Source organism: Diabrotica virgifera, chromosome 1 (genome assembly GCF_917563875.1).
Source record: "Diabrotica virgifera virgifera chromosome 1, PGI_DIABVI_V3a".
NCBI classification, from domain to species: Eukaryota; Metazoa; Arthropoda; class Insecta; order Coleoptera; family Chrysomelidae; genus Diabrotica; species Diabrotica virgifera.
The window spans coordinates 193,462,845-193,486,679 of NC_065443.1; the positions used below are offsets into that span (position 1 = coordinate 193,462,845).

Here is a 23,835-nt window from a genome sequence, read left to right on the forward strand (position 1 = left end):
TGCTTTGGCGTAAACAATGTTTTATACAAAAATATTCTACATAAAATTTAAAACAAAAAAGGTCCGATATATAATTGTTATAAAATCAACGTTTCCAGAGTTACGGAGGGTGAAATGTGGAGATTTTCGATACTCTTTATATTATTTGAACAATTTTGATGACGATTTTGGGTGGTAAGGTTGAAGTTTCTTCAAGGGCTTATCACTAACATACCATTGGCCACTGAAATAGCAAATTTTATTTACAAACAAATTTCTTTCATCAGTAATAATATTATAAATTGCCCAAAAATATAAAAAGTATCGAAAGTCTTCACTTTTCACCCTCCGTAACTCTGGAGCCGTTGAATTTATGACAATTATGGATTGGACCTTTTTTGTTTTAAATTGTATGTAGAAAATTCGAGTATAGAACATAATTTACGCTAAAGCATAGTTTTAAAAATATTGACGAAAAACCTAAAACAACCGCTAATTTACCGACTTCTCCCCCATCTCCCCCCAAACCAAACGCTCAAATTGGTGTAACTTTTTACTGCACAATATGTGGACCATATAGAACAATTTTGTGTTGGAGAAAAACTTTTACTTTGGATGTCTATATTAGGCCTTTTTATGGACCAATTATAATATAAATTCTCCGTATATTTGGAACCGTTCATTTTAGAAGGATTATGCATAGAGCCTTTTTTGTTTCAAATTTTATATAAAATATTTTTGTATAGAAGGTTGTTCATGCTAAACTGCATAGTTTTAAAAATATTGACGAAAAACTTAAAAAACTACGAATTTACCGATTTCTCTCCCCTCTGCCCCCAAACCAGACGCTCAAAATTGTGTGACTTTTTTCTGAACATTATGTGGACCATATAGAACAATTTGTTGTTGGAATATAACTTTCACTTGGATGTCTGGGTTTGGGTCTAGTTATACCATACTAGTTGTCGTATATTTAACGCTTGTCACTAAAATAAACTCATGAACATATTTTAATGACTTTTCTTAGTAAAATAAAAAGTATCATAATAATGTATTCAACCAAAATAGAAACTTAAACAACACAGACACACAGACAAAAATTTTAAAAAATAGGTATCTGAATAAATGTCTGTTAATTAACTTTGGTTTGATATAACATACTAATTAAAAATCTCTATGTAACTGTGCTATGGTTTTGTTACCACATTTTTGTATGATGTACCTATTTTATAATATTTTTGTAATCCACTATTTTTTTATTAGCCTTCACTGGAGGCATTACTTTTATTATCTATTTTATCGCTCAAGTACGAAATTCGAGCATCTCATCATCCGTTTAACATCCCTCTATCCCCTATTTCCGGTTTAACGGTAGTTTAGACATCAAAAGATTCATTAGGCGTAGACATTGCAGAAATTGTATCGGGATGTCGCACCGCCTCTGTCGAGACACTAATGCGTGTAACGTCATTACCCAGAACAACTGATGTAAGCTGATCCGGAGCGTAATTTGTCCGGGTGGCGTCTTGAGCTTAGATTTGACTAACGACATTATGCGTTCCTGCATAAATTTAGATGGATCCGGAGAAACTCCAGTGACTTGTTTATGTTGCCTTACATTGTGTTGAATATATTATTGGGAAGTACATACAATAATTAAGTGATATGAAACTGACAGTTTATTATTCTTAACGTGCCCTATCAAGCCCCCTTGACGTTGGCGATTAACATGGCGAAACTGTCTCTGTCTCGAGCTATTATAAATAGGTGTTCTGCATTCTTGATTCCTGTCCTCTCCCGGATATTCTTCAACCAAGAGGCCTGCTTTCTACCAATTCCTCTGCGTCCTTCGATTTTACCGATCATAATAAGTTGAAGAATATTATACCGGTCTCCCCTTACTACGTGTCCAAAATAGGCCATCTTTCTATATTTGATGTTATCAAGCAGCTCGCGGGTAGCATTTGCTCTCTTAAGGACTGCCACATTTGTCAGCATAGCCGTCCATGGTATTTTGAGTATACGTCTGTGCAGCCACATTTCAAAGGCCTCCAAACGGTTAATGGTGGATATTTTTAATGTCCATGCTTCGACACCATACAAGAGGACTGACCAAATGTAGCATTTAATCATGCGCTTTCGAAGTTGAAGTTGCAAGGTATCATTACAGAAGACTGACCTCATTTTTAAAAATGTCGTGCGGGCTATCTCGATTCTACATTTTATCTCTTTATCTGGATCTAGTTGTTCAGTAATATGGCAACCAAGATATTTAAACCTGGGTACTCTTTGAATTATATGACCATCAACATATAGCCGTGAATCTTGATGTGCCAAACTGCTAAATACCATGTATTTTGTTTTTGAGCAGTTTATATTTAGGCCAAACTCTCTTTCCACTGTGTCAATGACATTTAAAAGGTGTTGTAATCCATTCATATCATGACTTAAAATAACTGTGTCGTCTGCATATCTGATTGTATTTATCAGAATTCCATTAACTTTCACACCCCATTCCAAATTATTCAGCGCTTCTTTAAATATTATATCTGAATATAAATTGAATAACAGTGGGGACAGTATACAACCCTGTCTGACACCTCTTTGTATTTTGCATATTTCTGTTGATTTTTCATTTATGCAAGCTGTCGCTGTTTGACGCCAGTAAAATTTTTCCATGATTCGTACATCTTGACTATCAACTCCTTTATCCTTTAATATTTTAATTAATTTGTGATGTTGTACTCGATCAAAGGCCTTCTCATAGTCAATAAATACAGCAAAGACGTCTTTTCTTTGATCTCGGCATTTCTGCAATAACACATTTAGTGCAAAGAGTGCATCCCGTGTTCCCAGTCCATTTCTGAAGCCAAATTGTGTTTCATCCTGGTCTTCTTCACATTTATCTCTGATTCTACTGTGGATGATACGTAGAAAGATTTTCAAAGTGTGGCTCATAATGCTTATCATTCTATAATCGCTACAGTTTTTCGGACGTTGTTTTTTTTGATAGGGTTACGAATTCGGATTTTATCCAACTTTCAGGAATATCACAAGTCGAATAAACATCATTGAAAAGTTTGAATAGTATTCCAATGTTTTCCTCATTTATGAGCTTTAACATTTCTGTAGGTATGTTGTCGGGACCAACGGCTTTCTTGTTTTTTGCTAATTTTATAGCATGTAGTATTTCTGATTTTAGTATTTCTGGTCCTTCACCTTCATCTAAAGTCTCCAGTTCTTCGGGTCTCTCATCATTATACAGTTCATTTATATAATTATACCAGGTAGTTCGAATTTCGTCTTCGTCTATTATCATTTTCCCGACGAATCGGTTAGAGTATGTGGAGTTTTCTTATGATAAAGACCAGCTACTTTTCTAACTTTTTTAAACATATTGAAGGTATCATGTTTTTCATTCAACTTTTCTAATTCCTTGCATTTATCCTTCATCCATTTTTCTTTAGCTACCTTTATTTTTTGTTTAATTGGTTTCTGTTTTTCTTTGTATTCCGTTTTGTTATCTTTCAGTTTTATTCACTGCTCCATCAATTCCAGGATTTCATCAGTCATCCATTGTTGTCTTTTGTGCCTCTGCATCGTTGTTGTATATTTTTCCATTACTTTCCAGGTAAGATCTTTACACGTGTTCCATATTTCTCTATTGTTTTCATTTGTTGAATTCTTTAGCTGCTTATTCAGGTCAGTTTCTATTAGCGTTTTGTTGGATGCTGATATATGTAATTTTGGTGTTTTGGAGCTTTCTTCGACTTTTTTGAGCTTAACTTGGATGTCAGCTATTAGAGGGTTATGGTCTGAACCGATATCTGCACCAGGATATATCGTTGATCTCTTGACACCATTCTTAAATCTCTTGTTTACTAGACTATAATCTATCTGATTTCTAATTATATGAAGCGAGTTATCGCCTGGTCCCTTCCATATCAGTCAATGACAGTTTATATATTTTTTAATTTTAAGAAGTAATTGGACTTCGTCCTAGGTTCTCACCAAAAGTAATCGAAATTATAACCGGAAGTCGGTATTTAAACTCTTCGTGTAACTTTGCATCGAATGATATAATCTTTCAATAATTTTGAGGCACTAGTAGTAAATTGTCGGTCATAATTTTTTTAAACGGAAATGACTTTACAACAGACTCTTTATTTAGACCCAATAGACTAAATTTTAAAACTTAACTTTACAATACGCTCCGATTGATATCTCACATGTAGATACTATGTCTGTGACTATAAAATGGCACTTTGGGTTAGAACTTTTTATCCGGAAATGATATAAAAACCAAAATTATACACCTGTCCCCATCTTTCTAAGGTACGTAGTCTAATATATCGCTTATATTATTTCGATGACTTTAAAACGGTACTTTCACTCTCAAATCTAAAACCGGAAGTCCGTGGTCAAATTTCGCATCTTTAATGCCATACTTGGGTTATAACCTGTCATTCGACACCTCATCTGTTATTCTATCTGTATTAATACCGGAGGAGTTATATTCGTCGGTCAGACAGTCATGAAACCTGAAGTATATATTTGTTCTCGTCTTTTAAGGCGCGTCGAATAATATATCACTTGTACTATTTCGGTGACCTTAAAACAGTACTTTCGGTTGTACTTCTGAAACCGGAAGTCCTAGGTCAAATTCCTCACCTTTATTACCATCGTTGGATTATAAACATTCATTCGACACCTCAATCATTCTACCTGGTATCATGATGGAGTAGTTGTGTTGACAGACAGACAGACAAAAGTTTTCACATTTTTTCAAAATTGGGTGAAAACAGTAATATAGAAATATTGATATTCCTTATACAATATACGTCATAGGTAATAAGATACTAATATTGAACGTAGTTAATATAACTTTCGGTTTTACCTATTTGGTGTGGTACGTTCATATGTCACCCCATCGTCGAGCATTTCGTCAACACTCCCATAGTAACAATATATCTAAAATTAGTGTTGTTCTTGTACTTGGGGTTCAGGTTCACTAACAGGGAATATTTGTAATCGTAGGAGAATATTTATATATCGGTTACAGACAATTTTAATTTTAATGTGTGATGATCCAAAAATCTTCATAATTTGTTTTAAATTCTACTTATTTCAGAAGTCAGTATAAAAATCAAAAAGATTTTGTGAAACCCTGTATAAATGTGTTTCAATACCTTTTTAAATTTATATTTGCTAACGGTAGTTTGTTATTATTTCCATCTTAAAACGTCGGCGTCAAATACTTGGCAGATATTAGTGAAATTAGAGTATTCCTTTTACAATGATAGTTATGAGAAGGAAATTACCACAGCACAAATTGAGTCTCGTAAGAGTTTTGTATTGGCTCAATTAAATCATTCGATAATCAAAAATCTAATCGGTGGCTAGGCGAATTTTTTCTAGCTTTTTTGCTTATAACTTTATAACGATTCATTTTGGAACAAAGTGGTAGCGAAATAAAATAAAGATAATTAAATTTTGTATGACATACGACTGGTTAAAAATTTCTTAAATTATTACCCTTTGTCCAAAATAGCAATAAATACAAAATAAAGGGTCAAAATAAAGTCCGTTTTTGTTCAACGTTTTTCAACCACTTTGGTTGCACTTAGAAACTTCTTAGTTAGCTAAAAGAATATTTATAACATACCTACTTAAAAAGTCCACCCAATTTCATTGAAATCGACCTAATAGATCTTGCATAATAATTTTGCACTCCAAATTATTTTAAAAAAGTTCAAATTTTAAAAATCTTTCTGAACAAAAAGTAGCTGATTAAAAATTTGCTATTTTTTTCATATAAGCAAGCGCTCTATCTATCTAATACACCCTACAGAATTAAAATCGGAATATTTAAGCAGCCTCAGCAATGCTTTAAAGTTATAAACAATTTTTTGGCTTATAAACAAATTAGTGCTGTCGCCAGAGAGGGGGTACAACGGCCTCCTTTATTTAGATGGATTTACCCAAGTATTTTTATGTATTTTGACCCGTAGAACCCGAATTTTTTGGATAAACAGTTGATCAGGATGTCGATAATATTGTTATAAACAAAGAACTTGAGAAATTACATAACGGCGATTTTTCGCAAAATAAAACATTTTTTTGTCTTTCTTGGGTAATTCTAAGTAAAAAATGTTTTACAAGTGCTTTCGTATAATGTATAGTTTTCGAGATAAACGCGGTTGAACTTTTAAAAAATCGAAAAATTGCAATTTTTGACCCCGAATAACTTTTGAATAAAAAATAAATCAGCTTACAGTATTTGTAAGTTTAAGTCAAATTATACCGGCTTTGATTATTGGCATTTCGAAAAATTAATTTTTTTATTATTAAACAAAGCTATTTGTTTATAAGCCAATTTTTTTTTTAATTTTAAAACATTGCTTAAATAATCCGAAATTAATTCTGTAAAGTATGTATATTATTAGATAGGTAGAACACCTTTTTAATATGTAAAAAACTAGCCAACTTCTAAATCGTTTAATTTTTGTCAGAAAGCTTTTAAAAAATTTTAACTTAAAAAAAAATTATATTTCAAATTTATTATGCAAAATCTACTAAGTCGATTTTAATGAAATTTAGTAGACGGTTTAAGTATGTTACATTAATTTTTTACGCAAATTACTAAGGTTCTAAGTGCCACGAAAGTGGTTAAAAAACATTTAATAACAACAGGCTTATTTTGCCCCCTCATTTTGTATTTATTGCTATTTTGCAGAGAGGGTAATAGTTTAGGACGTTTTTAACCAGCCGTATATCATAGAAAGTTCAGTTGACTTTATTTTATTTTTTACGACTTTGTTCCAAAACGAATCATTTTTAAGTTACAGGCAAAGAAATTAGAAAAAAATCGATGTTTTTCGAAATTTCTAAATATATTATTTTTTTTTATTAATGTTCTGGGCACATTTGAGAAGGAGCAAAAGTCAATTAGTATTATTAAAGTTGTCACCTAACTTTATCTGAAAAAATCCGAATTCCACCTCTCACATCCAAAAATAGACGTTTTTCACAGATCAGCCCTCTGGTATATTATTTTTATTTTGTTTTCCACATGTATCTAGTGCGGTGTTGTAGATTTTTTTGGTATGTATGTTATTGTATATCCCTATAATTTTTTTGTGTATCACCGTTGTTTAAACTATAATATTTTTGTTGGTCATATTTGGACATTTCTGTTTGTAAGATACGAAATAACATGTCCAAGTAAAAATCTGTTTTGTCTAATAACAACAAACATTGTTTTTATTGAACAACTTTGTACTTTATTTTTTCTGATAATCTCCTTTTCTCTTGGACAACAAAATCATATTTGTAATAAATTTTTATTAAGGGCGTAGGCACAAAATCATGGTCCAACGCTATTTAAATGCATTAAATTTTTCTAATCCAGAGAAAACTAATAAATATTTTTGGCAAAGTTAAAGTCATAATGAAAGATTACATTATTATCGAGGGCTAACCACAAGATTTTGCGCCTACCGGGTCTAGGACATTTCGCCGTCGCCGTTTCGCCGTCGCCATTTCGCCGTCGCCGTTTCGCCGTCGAGCCATTTCGCCGTCGCCATTTCGTTGTTAGCATTCGTACTTATAATTTCAGGATGATCATTACTTGTACTTACATAAGTTTTGAATGGTTTTCGAACGATTATATACTATCACTTATCACTTTTGCATAATGAAGATTTTTATTTTTGATACAGTAAAAGCAATTGAAATTGAAATCCCTTTTCTTAATATTGTTTATTTCGGGGAATTTTCCGGGACATTTAGTATAAAAAAAAGTTAGTATGTTATCACGTTCTTGTAAACTTAACCAATGCCGGGATGGCGACGGCGAAACGGCCGACAGCGAACTGGCTCGACGGCGAAACGGCCGACAGCGAACTGGCTCGACGGCGAAACGGCCGACGGCGAAGTGGCTCGACGGTGAAACGGCGACGGCGAAATGTCCCAGTCCGCTCCCTTAAGACTACATAAGGTAGGTGTGATTGTTACTTGTTAATTATTTGTATTTTGATTTTAAGAGTTTTATTTTCCTCCTGAGAAAAATACAAAGTGACGCCAATTTTGCCAAATTGTTTTAGCATGTTTTCTTCGTTTTATTTATTCAATATTTCCGATTTAACTGAAGTAGCTATCATCCCAATCATCTTCTATCATCCGTCATCTCCTATCCATCTCCTATCATTTCCAAATACTAATTTCCCTTCAAATTTTTTATTGTTGTTTCTGAGCTAGAATGATCTAAAGAACCACCTCCATGTTTCTTCCGATCTTGAGAAACGTGGCTTTGTTAATTTTGTGTACACATTAGCCAAGCCGCACACCAAAGAAACATGAAACGAAAATCATGAAACATGAAACGAAAAACATGAAACATGAAAGGAAAAACATGTTTCATGAAAAGAAAACACTTCTAAACAAATCTCAAAGTCCGACTACCAATGAAACGAGTGTGATTCATGCTCATGACACATTTTTATTTTCGGAGAGTTTCATAAATGGCCGGATATATTTGTTTAGCAGTGGTTTATTTCCATGAAACGTAATTTACGTTTCATGTTTCTTTGATGTGCGGCCTGCCTTAGAGACCTTTACATTATTAACGCCCTTTTTTGTTACAAATGAAAGTGGATTTAGCAATTATATACTGCCTTGATCCACGGTCTTGTTTATTGTAGTTTCCAAATATCAGTAGTATACAGTGATGAGCGCGCTAATAACCGGCAAAATAACGCAAAAGATGGAAAACATAATACATTGCACAACAAAAAGAGATGAAACTAGTGGAGGTGGAAATTATCGTTATAAGCCTATAAATTAATATTACATTACATCGCTTCCCATCTTTAGACATATCAGAGGAGTATATGACAACTGTTACTGTGACAGTAGAATTTTATAAAATACTCCTGTCACAGACGTCTAAAGTGGGAAACTATAGTCCGTTCGCTATAACTTTTCCCATGCGGTACGATTCATTTTCAATCAAATTAAGTCAAAATATAAATTGAAACGAACGTCGATGTGTATATACATTTTGTATACTGTGTACTATATACTACACACATCGGCGTACGTTTAGTTTTGTGTTTTGACTTAATTTGATTGAAAATGAATCGTACCGCATGGGAAAAGTTATAGCGGACGGACTATAGGTAATGTAATCTTAATTTATAGATAAGTTTATAACGATAATATCCACCTCCACTAGTTTCGTCTCTTTTTGTTTCGCAATGTATTATGTTTTCCATCTTTTGCGTTATTTTGCCGGTTATTAGTACGCTCATCACTGTATAAGCTGAACTCTTATTACATATCTATTGCAAATGGGATTTATATTTGCAAGACACTCCAAGGAATACTATCGGAGTAACTTCTTTAATACCTTTAAATAAATTTGCTTCTGGATAACTTTTAACAATATATTTATTAGATGGTCCATTACTTATATTGTTAGAAGCTTCGGACCTCCTTTTTTATTGCTTTCTTGGATATAACAAGGACATAATATGTCTATATTATAGAATTGAATTAGCATAAAACAGCAAACGCAAAGAATCATAAAGAACATGATACAACGGTGGGAAACATGCTTAAAGATGTGTTTAAGCATGTAGACGTTTCTTGGTGAAATATATATGCATGGTTTATAGCCAAATACTTTATACAACAATATTGCATTCAAGTTAAATGTTGCATTTAATACGTTCTGTTAGAGATGAAGAGATCAGTGGTCGGCGCAACTTTACATTTACATAACACATAACAGACTAACACTAACAGCAATGCCATACCTAACGTAAAAATATAACAAAATAAATATCAGCCATTTTATTCGTCACTCCTTTTTAAAGTTTTTATCATGTAGGCGCTGCATTATAAAATATATACAGTAAGGTCTCGTTTTATGCAGTGGATACGTTCTACAGAAAAGCGCATATAAAAAAACGTTTTAAAAAAACTTTACTTGCATTGAAAAAGTAGGGATACCTTCCGTAAATTTCTAAAATCACATAAAATGGTGGACGTTTGTCCACCAAAAATTATATGTCTTTGATATTTTTTGTCTCCATTGGGCCAAATAAAATCTAATAGAAGAAATTAAAAACGCAGATTAACGATATTGAGATTGCAAAAATCTCTTCCAATGGAACATAAAACTTTTTTAAATGGACACTTAATGGACACTTTTAAATGAAACATTTAATGGACACTTAATTAAATGTTTCAATGCAGAAATCAAAATGTGCTGTTTATTATACTGCAACTTGAAATCAGCAACATTTAAACTCTTATGCCTGGTTGCACCAACATATCTTAAGCTCCAGCTTAGCTAAGCTCTACTTATAGATAGGGCCTCCTTGAGTATCACTTACGTTGCACCATTATTTTAGATTCTTACCTTATTATCAATTATATCTATTATTATATTATGGTATTCTTATTGTAATATATTATAATTATATTATATTAATTCTTATGATATTCTCGACTTAAGCTTAAGATTTGTTGGTGCAACCGGGCATTAAATACTTAAACATTTAAATTTAATTTCAAAACAATTACAGGTTATACCTTTCAATGCGAAACTCAGATTGATGTTATAACTACATGCTATATCATGTCACAAGGGGAATACCCGAGTTGCAATCCCTCAGATTACTGACATCTGAATGGAAATAGTTAATATTTATTCCTACTATTTGTTAATAATATAATTTTTTTGATGAAATACAAACCGCACAACTTCAAAATCGCATTAAAATAATCCGCATAAAAAGAGATCTTACTCTATTTCAGTATTTAATGTGATTTGTAATATAGGACCATATTTTTTCAATTGTTATAAGCATGATGGTGACATGATAAGTTGTAATAGAGACCCTATATATGTACAGGGTTATTCACTATATTTTGACCCCCTGTAAACTGCATTATTTACAGAATTAGAAAAAAATGTAAAATACAGATTTTTAAATTATGTTTTTTGACATATATACATATATCATACTAGTGACGTCATCCATCTGGGCGTGATGACGTAACCGACTATTTTTTTAAATCATAAGGCTGGTCGTGTGCCGGCTCATTTGAAAGGATAATAAATTCTCTATTCTATAATTACTAAGATAATTATTTATACAGGGTGTCCAAAAAATTGTTTTTTAATTAAATTAATTGACACATAAAGAAGAATATATGTAATTTATTTAATTCAAAATACATTCTACTGCTGTCAGAAAACACAAATAAATGTTTATTGAACAAATAAACATTAAATAAAATTAACATGAAGTAAAACTCCCTAGTGTAGTTGGTATATTTAATAAAAATTCTAAAAAATTTTTAAAAATCCAAACGGATTACGTTCAAAACGTTTTCGGACTTATCAGTCCATCATCAGTGAACCTAAAAGTAAGTAATCTCACTTAGTAAAATTGAAAAAGGGTGAAATTTTGAATGTTAAAAATTGAAAAGTGTGGTTACGATTACTTATTCTCTGTCCTTGCTAAATAGCCACAATGCCAAACACTGGTCAAGATGTATGTTCTAACTACATGGTGGAATTTGTTAAACAATTTGGCTTACATTAGATGCCAACGGATTAGTACTAGGTACATGATGCTCTATTCCATTAATTATGAGATTTTTTTATTATGAATAGGTCTACATTGAACTACGTTTAGTCTGTCAATGATTTAGAAGGAAGTTGAAATACTTCAAATGTCAGTAACATTGACATCCAGGAAAGGGAATTTTTAAGGTATTAACCATGGTCAAGATCCAATGTGGTTACGGAAATTTAAGTTTAAGACTGTGTTGGAATTTTAATTTTTAATATTATAATTTAAATTTACTATTTTTTAAAAAATATTACAACCATTACTATAAACTTGACTATAAAATTAAATTTGATCGAAATTACTGTCATAATATGGTAATGAAAACAAAATGTAAGATTGAATTATCTGTTAATGAAAGTTAATAATTTTTTGGGCCTAAAATAGCCTTGGGGGTGAAAGTTAAAACGTTTGAAGTGATACAAAAGTTGTTTAGTGTGTATAGAAATGTAAATTTGTTAACTGTAATGTTGGTTGTATAAGTCTAGTATGATATTGATTCTGTATGAAATTAACTATTTAAAAAATTGGTGAGAATTGAGGTAACTGACATAAGATTGTTAGGTGAAAAATATAAATAATTGACGGAATGTGAAAATGTGTTAGTTATAGTCAAAAATATAGGAAATATTATAACATTATGCATAGAAAAGAAAATGGAATTATTTGGTTGTTAAATTAAAACGAAGTTGATAAAATGTATAAATGAACAAAAGATTCAAAAGAAGTGCGTCAACCGGATGCACAAGACACAAACTGTATTTGGAAAATAAATAAAAGTAAAAAATAGTAAAATAAGAATAAAGTTGTAAAGTTAGAGGTTAGAGTGGCTAGAAAGTTAAATGCAACAGATTAAAATTTTGAATTTTTTAAGAAAAAATTAAAATGAAAAATAAAAAGAAAAAGAAAAATAAAAATAAAAAGGAAAGAGGACCTATATGAAAAAGAAGAATTAAATGAATAGCGAAGTAAAACATTCTGGAAAAGACCAACGAACGAAGTAAAGACCCAAGCGGCGAGTAGACAAATAGATAAGGTCAATGATTTACGAAGGGAAAAGTAGGGTGAGAAAATGGCAAAGGGTGAATTAGTTGTGTTGATGTTACTGGGGGTTGTAGAGTAAATGATTAGTATGAAAGAAGATTTTGGAAATAGAAGGAAGTGAAGTATGAAAAAGAAGGTTAAGTTAAAGGTTTTATGGGTGAGGTCAAGAAAGTTGCAACTTTCCTGACCTCACCCATAAAACCTTTAACCTAACTTTTTTTCATACTTCACTTTCTTCTATTTCCAAAATCTCCTTTCATACTAATCATTTACTCTACAACCCCCAGTAACATCAACAAAACTAATCCACCCTTTGCCATTTTCTCACCCTACTTTTCCTTCATCATAAATCATTGACCTTATCTATTTGTCTATTCGCCGCTTGGGTCTTTACTTCGTTCGTTGGTCTTTGCCAAAATGTTTTACTTCGCTATTCATTTAATTCTTCTTTTTCATATAGGTCCTCTTTCCTTTTTATTTTTATTTTTCGTTTTCTTTTTATTTTTCATTTTAACTTTTTCTTAAAAATTCAAAATTTTAATCTGTTGCATTTAACTTTCTAGCCCCTCTAATCTCTAGCTTTACAACTTTATTCTTATTTTACTATTTTTTACTTTTATTTATTTTCCAAATACAGTTTGTGTCTTGTGCATCCCGTTGACGCATTTCTTTTGAATCTTTTGTTCATTTACACATTTTATCAACTTCGTTTTAATTTAACAATCAAATAATTCCATTTTCTTTTCTATGCATAATGTTATAATATTTCCTTTATTTTTGACTATAACTAACACATTTTCACATTCCGTCAATTATTTATATTTTTCACCTAACAATCTTATATCAGTTACCTAAATTCTCACCAATTTTTTAAATAGTTAATTTCATACAGAATCAATATCATACTAGACTTATAGAACCAACATTACAGTTAACAAATTTACATTTCTATACACACTAAACAACTTTTGTATCACTTCAAACGTTTTAACTTTCACCCCGAGGCTATTTTAGGCCCAAAAAATTATTAATTTTCATTAACAGATAATTCAATCTTACATTTTGTTTTCATTACCATATTATGACAATAATTTCGATCAAATTTAATTTTATAGTCAAGTTTATAGTAATGGTTGTAATATTTTTTAAAAAATAGTAAATTTAAATTCTAATATTAAAAATTAAAATTCCAACACAATCTTAAACTTAAATTTCCGTAACCACATTGGATCTTGACCATGGTTAATACCTTAAAAATTTCCTTTCCTGGATGTCAATGTTACTGACATTTGAAGTATTTCAACTTCCTTCTAAATCATTGACAGACTAAACGTAGTTCAATGTAGACCTATTCATAATAAAAAATCTCTTAATTAATGGAGTAGAGCATCATGTACCTAGTACTAATCCGTTGGCATCCAATGTAAGCCAAATTGTTTAACAAATTCCACCATGTAGTTAGAACATACATCTTGACCAGTGTTTGGCATTGTGGCTATTTAGCAAGGACAGGGAGTAAGTAATCGTAACCACACTTTTCAATTTTTAACATTCAAAATTTCACCCTTTTTCAATTTTACTAAGTGAGATTACTTACTTTTAGGTTCACTGATGATGGACTGATAAGTCCGAAAACGTTTTGAACGTAATCCGTTTGGATTTTAAAAAATTTTTTAGAATTTTTATTAAATATACCAACTACACTAGGGAGTTTTACTTCATGTTAATTTTATTTAACTAGATGGTATACAGCCAACCTTCGGGTATTATCCCGTTTTATTTTTAAATAAACATTACTTTTCACTTAAATTCAATGTTAAAGCTGCCACCCATCTGCCTCTAAGCAGATTGAACATTGCATTTTATCAAAAAGCAATGTTTATTGGTGCAGTAACATTTTATTTCTGTTTTCTAACAGCAGTAGAAGATATTTTGAATTAAAAAAATTGTATACATTTTATTTATTCATTATTATTGTTCATTATTATTGTATAATTAATTTAATTAAAAAATATTTTTTGGACACCCTTTGTAAATAACTAACTTAATGTTTATATTACTGAATAGAGAATTGAATAAACTTTCAAATGAGCTAGCACACGACCACAATTCTCATTATTCTTTTTAAAAAATAGTATTACGTCATCACCCCAGATGGATGACGCCAATAGTATGATATATGTATGTATATGTCAAAAAATCATGATTTAAAAATCCAATACCTTTTGTATTTTACATTTTTTTCTAATTCTGTAAATAAAGTAGTTTACAGGGGGATTGGTAAAAATACAGTAAATAACCCTGCACCTGTACATATTACCTGTTTAAACGAACGAGAAATATCGTATATTACTTCCATACATAAGAATGGTGACAAGAAAAAATGCGAAAATTATAGAAGATTGAGTGTGATATCATAATATATTGGTTTATTGGACATTATATAGGTATTGGTAGACTGTGTGGAAGAATTTTAAGAAATCAACAAGAAGAAGAAATAAGAGATGTAGAAGAGCGGAGTGGATTTATAGCTAGGAGTTCTTGTACATATAATATATTCCGTCTCAAACATTCAGAAAACTAAAGAAGTTAATAGTGTGCTACACAATATTTATGGACCTGAGAAAAGCTGACGATAGCGAATATACCCCTGAGTAAGTTGTGGCTTGCCATCTTTTTTATGTGCCGTGCTTGTTTTCAAGGCTCAAGCGTTGGCTATCACAGTATTAACAAGCTGATGAAATGTTTCTTGGTCGGCAGCTATATGAAACAATTATTCGACCGTTTGACCTGTCCATTGTTTAATGTTACGCAGCCAAGACAGTTTTTCTCTTCCAACCCAACCCATTTTGCCCTGAATGATCAAACGGAGTAAGCGATATTTAGGTACTCTCATCATAATATGACCAAACTATTGAACCTTTCTCATTTTTATGACGTTGATCAATTCTCGTTCTTTGTGCATGGTCTCCAGCACACGTTCGTTGGATGTGTGCTGTCCACGGGATTCTGAGCATGCGACGGTAACACCACCAGTCAAACGCTTCTAATTTGTTGAAATTCTTTATTTTTGACGTCCAAGTTTCACATCCACAGAACAAAACGGACCAGACGTAGCACTCTACTGCACAATAGAGAATGCCAGCTAATGAAGTTTTTCCGTGCACGTTCTATTCTGGTCGAAATTTCCCCATCACTTTCAACCCTGCAGTCAATCCAGCTACTCATATATCTAAAGTGTTCCACACTTTCCAATATTTTGTTATCTAATTTTAGAACTGAGTCTTTAGTGTAGGAAACAAAGGTTGAACCTTGCAAAATAAACACAAGTCTGGTTTTATTTTTTTTTCTGATATATCAAGGGGTGCTTATTTTAAGACTAACTTTTTCTGAAAAAATTTCGCCCCGGAACCCCCCTTTTCACCCCTTTAAAGGGGGTAATTTGTGGTTTTTTCGGAACGTAGCCCTTCCTGTACCTTTTACAAAAAATTTCTTTTATAAAAATATGAAGAGGACTCTATTTTCTACGATTTATTTCCCGACAGCATCTGTCTATCATCCACCGCTTAGCTAGGGTGGCGCCCCAAAGTTGACAAGTTTTTAAAGAAGATGTTTTTAAAAAATATATATTTTTCCCGAACTGTATAAATCCTGCGGCAATTATTCACAAATAATTGATTGATTTTTTGGTATAGGTTTCACTTAAGGGTAATTGCACTTTTTTTAATTACAGGGTAATTTTAATTTTAAAAAACCCCTTTTTATACCATCTGAACCGTTTATGCTAGAGTAAAAAGACTTTCAGCAATTACCCATGTACTAGTGCTATTTACAAATTTATGTAATGCACCACCATTTTTCCCCGGAACCACCCCCAAAAAAAAAAAGAATTAATAAATAAAATGATTTTCTTGGAATCCTTCACACACAATGGCCTTTATTAATATGCTTCGTATATAATTTTGTACACGTTATTATTATCCATGCATGGACATCAAAAGCGATTTCCTAGTGCAACCCCTGTAGCAAAAAAAAAATAAATAAAATTGGGGGTTGAAAATTTTTTGTTTTTTGCTTTTTGACCCATATGGGCATATGCTTCATCAATAGTGCTTTTCAAAAATATATATGGTTATTGCAACATCCCTGCGGAAACCACCCCTATCCTTGAAAATATGCTGCAGAGACTACCCCTATCCCTTGGCGAGCTTGTTTTTACGATTTTCTCATTACCTATGCATTATTTTTAAACAAAACTTACACAAAGTTAAATACCACTATTTACTCTAAAAATTAGGTCCTATTCATTTTTTTCGTATAAGCAACCGTTACGGCACAGTGGCGCCGTAAACCTCATATATGCTTTGGCGGGCTCCAGTTTCTGTTTTTTTTTCGTCACCTGTTCCTTTTATTGATAAAGTACTTATGTAAAATAAAACAACACAGTGTAACCTACAAATTATGACTTATGCACATTTTACAATCTTTGCGCCTCAAAGCCACAGTGGTGGCCCAAAATCAATTTTTGCATATTTTCGCCACATACACGCATTTTACTGCATTAATACTACCTTAATATCACAATGTTTATCCTTAGGTGGTCGCTAAGCAGTGGCAGATCCAGGGAGGGGTGATGGGGGTGATCACCTACCCCCCTCCCCCCCTCTCAAACCAAGTGATATTATATTCAAAGGTTATAAAAATATACTTTTATTTTTATAGAAATTTAGCCAATTTCCCCCTCTTAACGATGATGGATCCCCCACTGTCGGTAAAGCATAAAAAGTACGCCATTCTTATAAAAATAATAATATAATATAAGTATTTCTATAAAAATAAACGAATATTTTTATAATCTTTGTATATAACACTTGGTTTGAGATGGGGGGAGGTGATCACCCCCATCACCCCTCCCTGGAACCGCCACTGCTTAGCGACCACCTAAGGGTAAATATTGTGCAATTAAGGTAGCATTAATGCAATAAAATGCGTGTAGGTGGCGAAAATACGCAAAAATTGATTTTGGGCCACCACTGTGGCTTTGGGGCGCAAAGATGTAAAAGATTATTTTACATAAGTACTTTATCAATAAAACGAACAGATGACGAAAAAAAAACAAAAACTGGAGCCCACCAAAGCATATCTGAGGTTTACGGCGCCACTGTGCCTTAACGGTTGCTTATACGAAAAAAATGAATAGGACTTAATTTTTAGAGTGAATAGTGGTATTTAACCTTGTATAAGTTTTGTTTAAAAAGAGTGCATAGGTAATGAGAAAATAGTAAAAACATCCTCGCCAAGGGATAGGGGTAGTTTCTGCAGTATATTTTCAAGGATAGGGGTGGTTTCCGCAGGGTTGTTGCAATAACCATATATATTTTTGAAAAGCACTATTGATGAAGCATATGCCCATATGGATCAAAAAGCAAAAAAACAAAAAAAAATTCAACCCTCCATTTTATTTATTTTTTTTTTTTTGGTTACAAGGGTTGCACCAGAAAATCGCTTTTGGTGTCCATACATGGATAATAATATCGTGCACAAAATGCTATATGAAGCATATTAACAAAGGGCATTGTGTGTGAAGGATTCCAAGAAAATCACTATATTTATTAATTCTTCTTGTTTTTGGAGTGGTTCCGGGGAAAAAATGGGGGTGCATTATACAAATTTGTAAATAAAACCAGTACATGGGTAATCTCCGAAAGTATTTTTACTTTAGTTAAAACGGTTCAGATGGTATAAAAAGGGGTTTTTTAAAATGTAACACACTGTAATTAAAAATAGGGCAATTACCCTTAAGTGAAACCTATACCAAAAAATCATTCACTTATTTGGGAATAGTTGTTGCAGAATTTCTTCTTAATTTTTGTTACAGTTAGGGAAAAATATATTTTTTTTAAAAACATTTTTTTTAACTTGTCAAATTTGGGGCGCCACCCCCGGTAAACGGTGGATGATAGACATATGCTGTCGGGAAATAAATCGTAGAAAATATAGTCCTCTTCATATTTCTATAAAAAAAAAAATTTGTAAAAGGTACAGGAAGGGCTACGTCCGCAAAAACCACAAATTACCCCCTTTAAAGGGGTGAAAAGGGGGGTTCCGGGGTGAAATTTTTTCAGAAAAAGTTAGTCTTATAATAAGCACCCCTTGATATAATGGAAAAAAAATAAAACCGGACTTGTGTCCATTTTGCAAGGTTCAAACTCTGTTTCCTACACTACTTCGATATTAAATTTTTCGACCACTATCCATTTTGTTTTTTTTGCGTTGACTGTTCAGCCCTTTGCAATAGATTCGTTGCTTACAGCGTTCAACAGGGTTTGAAAGTCTTCCAGACTCTCTGCCATTATGGCGGTGTCATCTGCGTATATGATGTTATTAATGATTTTACCACCAATTTTAAGATGTTCGCGACGATTATTTTACACTTCCTCAAACACTGATTCGGTGTAGGCATTGAACAATATCGGTGACATAACACATCCCTGTCTTACACCACGCTTAATAAAAACTTACTGCAATTTCTGCAATTTCTTGGTCCAACTTGGCTTGCCATGAAATAGCAAAATATTTCAGTACCTTATCTAAACGCTGTCAAATAATTATAAGAAGGCAGCTATAAATATGAAATAGTCCAGGGCGCATCTGTTTTGAGATGGACGTTGAGAGGTGACTCAAATTTTTTTTTGCTGAAATTGCTTGAAAATAACTCAAATAATAATATTTGAGTTATTGTCCCACTCAAAATGGTCCGGAACATTGTTTAAATAATCAAAATGTCAAAATATGAAGGAAAAATTCGATTTTTTTATTGGTTTTCTGATTATAACTTTAAAACTATTCATTTTTGAAAAAAGTTGTATTGACATGAAAGTTGCATAATTAAATTTTCTATAATATAGTATTCGTTAAAAATTTAAAAAATATTCACCCTTGTTGCAAAATAGCAATAATTGCGAGAAAAAACATACAAAAACAAGTATTGGCATTTTACGTTTTTCAAACATTTTTGCTACACTTAGGACCTTCATATTTTATGAAGAAAAACTTTATGATATAGTTAAACAACACTGTAAATTTCGTTAAGATCGGTTTAATAGATTTGGGAAAATAAATTTTGAAATCCAGCTTTCGCAGAAAAAAATAATTTATCTAAAATGTTGCAGGACTGAAAATAAAGCAGATAGCAAGTTAAATTTTTTTTACTTATAGAAGTGTACTGTACCTTTTATTTGCAATTTGCAAAATTAAAATCGGTTAATTATCACGGCGTCAGAAAATTATTTAAATAATTAGCGGGGTTCGATTCAAACAGTTGATTTCCACCAAAATGTCTTCCAATCTTTATTTAATATATTTCACAAACAATAATAAAATTAGTTAGATTTTTGTGGAATTAAAATATTAAAATACAACAAAATATAGAGTAAGAAAATAATATTATTATTTTCTTACTCTATATTTTGTTGTATTTTAATATTTTAATTCCACAAACATCTAACTAATTTTATTATTGTTTGTGAAATATTGTTTAAACAATTGCATATGTTTAAAAATAATAAACTTTTATTCCCTAAGTTAAAATATATGAACAAAGAAATTTTTGCTAAAAATAGTGTTACTTCAAAGGATAGAGTATGTGATTTTATTTTGCAATAAACAAATTTATTTATTTATATCGAAATGTAATAAAAATTACAATGTATCAATCATTATCAAAGGTCATTGGAATGCCCAATCAGAGCAAACTATCCGCTGTCCTGCGCGTAGCACCAATAATTAATATTTATTTAAAAAAATCCTGACTCCGTGATAGTTAATCGATTTTAGTTTTTCAAATTGAAAATTAAAGGTACAGTACACAGCGAAAAAAATTTCAACGTGCTATCTGCTTTATTTTCAGTCCTGCAACATTTTGAAAAAATGAATTTTTTTTGCGAAAGCAGGATCGCAAAATTTATTTTGCAAAATCTATTGAACCGAGCGTAATGAAATTCATAGTATTGTTTTACTATATCATTATGTTTTTCTGGATGAAATATGAAGGTCCTAAGTATAGCATAAATGGTTGAAAAACGTAAAATGCGAATACTTGTTTTTGTATGGTTTTTTTCGCAATTATTGCTATTTTTCAAGAAGGGTGACTATTTTTTAAATTTTTAACCAATTCTATATTGTAGAAAATTTAATTACGCAACTTTTATGTTAGTACAACTTTTCTCGGAAATGAATACTTTTAAAGTTATAATCAAAAAACAAAGGAAAAAATGGAATTTTTCCTTCATTTTTTGACATTTTGATTATTTAAACAATGTTCCGGACCTTTTTGAGAAGGAGGATAACTCAAGTATTACTAGTTGAGTTATTTTTAAGCAATTTCTGCAAAACAATTTGAATCACCTCTCAACGTCCAAATGTACTAATATTTTTACAGATGCGCCGTGGTCTAAAAGAACAGGCAAGTGTTGTTCAGAAATGTGTTCAATTGACTTTCCCAATCCAGTGGAATTTATTTCCAAAATCGCTCATTTACGAAATAGTGAATTTATTAGACTTAGCTTTTACACACCGTTTAATTTATAAATATTACTAAATTTTCAAGGTTTTCGGTTCGTCATTGTTAATCAATTACATTAATAAATATTGCAGCATTATAGCAGTTTTACAAAACTTTATAAATAAATTGAAGCTTAAGCTTCCGGCTATGATGAGAAACAAAGAAACCCATAGGAAATCAATCTTTATTTCTTATCTTTTGTGCACGCAATAATTTTCTACGTGTCACAAGAGTGTCAAGGTCGCTACTGCTGTTTCACTCTGAATAGAAATGAAATAGAGGGAAATAGATTTCCCTCTTAGATAACTGTAAGTGTTATACTATTCGAGTAAGAGGATTATTATAAAAAAAAGCACGTACTTTAGACTAAGCGGGTTATAGGGGTTTGAGAGATGAAAATAATGAGCAGGATGAGGTGTCAAAATGAGCTCCTGTCAAAATAAATTTTAATTCAGTAGATATCTTGAAATTACCTGCTATTTTTATTGAAAATTGACTACAATTTTAATGTAAAAGGCGTTTATTTTGAAGTTACGATTTTCACTCATCTATTTGTCAGAAGCAGCAAAAAAAACCCATGCTGAAGAATTTTTGTGCGCTTGTTTGGTCAATATGAGACCACACTTGCAGAATCAGGGCATTTATTATTCTTTAATGTGAAGCTAATCCCACCATATAGGTCCCAAGTATGGGTTAGCAAGGTAGATGGGTAAAGGGTGTTTCATTGGGAAACGGAAATACTTTAATGGTGAATAGAGGTCACCGAGCCGGTTCTAGATATAGTACATTTTTTGCACTACCGACTTTTATAACCGAGTTACAGGGTGTTTTATCGATTTTGCCCATTTCTTTCCTAAGCCATAACTTTAGAACCACCCTGTATATTTTTTTGATATTTGGTACACATATGTCTCATTGAAAACCCAAACGATCGACATACTAACCATAAGGAAAATCCAGGTCCGGATTAACAAAAAATTATAAAGTAATTTTGACCTTAACACAACACCCTGTATATTGAAGTTTTGAAAATCTGTTTGCATATTTGAAAAGAGCGCAAAAAGTAAGTTTAATGGTTCGCTTCAATTTTTCGGCCAGACAATTTTATGACTTTAATTTTGAAATTATATTGAATTTTTTAAGAACTTTGACATTAAAAAGCAGATATTATTAACTTTTAGTTACAAATTATTAAAGTTAATGAATAAATAATAATTTTAAAAATAATCAATACATAGTTACCACATTGCAACGACCCAACTACTAATGACAAGAAAAATCCAGGTCCGGATTAAGAAAAAAATATAAAGTAATTGTGACCTTGAAACAACATCCTGTATATTGAAATTTTGAAAATTTGTTTGTGTATTTTAAAAGAGCATAAAAAACTGCGTTAAAAGGTGCATGTCAAATTTTTGCGCAGATAATTTAATTACGGCAATTTTGAAATAATATTGATTAATTCTAAGTCACAAGAAGCTACCAGACAAATGAAGAGCAATCCCAATTTACTTAGAAAATCGACTCGAAATATTTTAAAACGAGCAAGGAAATGCATCGAACAAAATGGCGGACATTTTGAGCAACTGTTATAGTTCAAATATTTTTAATTTATGTTAAATTGTTGAATTGTAAAAATTTTTGATTTATTAGATATAGCAGTTTTCTTAATTCTTTACTAAATTATTAAAATATCCCAATTCTCGCAATTCTAACTTTTAATGATGTGCATATAGGTACAAATCCAGAGAATCTATGAAGCCAGCGTAGTAAATAAGTACTAAGTATTTTTAAAATAAGTATGGATTCATTAACATTAAATTATTATTAAAAGTTAACAATACCTATTTTTAATCTCAGAGTTCTTTAAAATTTCAATATAATTTCAAAATTGAAGTAATTAAATCAACGGCGAAAAAAATAAAATAAGCCTTTAATCACAGTTTTTCATGCTCTTTTAAAATGCGCAGACAAATTTTTAAAATTTCAATATACAGGGTGTTGGTTCAAGGTCACAATTACTTTGTATTTTTTTTCTTAATCCGGACCTGGATTTTTCTTGTCATTAGTAATTGGGTCGTTCCAATGTGGTAAATAAGTATTGATTATTTTTAAAATGAGTATTTATTCATTAACTTTAATAATTTATAACTAAAAGTTAATAATATCTGATTTTTAATGTCAAAGTTCTTAAAAAATTCAATGTAATTTCAAAATTAAAGTCATAAAATTGTCTGGCCGAAAAATTGAAGCAAACCATTAAACTTACTTTATTGTGCTGTTTTCAAATATGCAAACAGATTTTCAAAATTTCAATAGTTAGGGTGTTGTTTTAAGGTCACAATTACTTTATATTTTTTTGTTAATCCGGACCTGGATCTTTCTTATGGTTAGTATGTCGGTCGTTTGGGTTTTGAATGAGACATATGTGTACCAAATATCAAAAAATATACAGGGTGGTTCTAAAGTTATGGCTTAGTAAAAAAATGGACCAAATCGATAAAACACCCTGTAACTCGGTTATAAAAGTCGGTAGGGCAAAAATTGTACTATATCTAGAACCGGCTCGGTGACCTCTATTCACCATTAAAGTATTCCCGTTTC

At 31.4% G+C, this 23,835-nt stretch overlaps 1 protein-coding gene across 3 annotated transcripts in view; it reads right to left on the bottom strand.

Annotated features, from left to right (window-relative positions):
- LOC114334182 (uncharacterized) overlaps positions 1-23,835 on the bottom strand; it is an 883,857-nt gene that overhangs the window by 848,683 nt on the left and 11,339 nt on the right. The window lies entirely within an intron of this gene.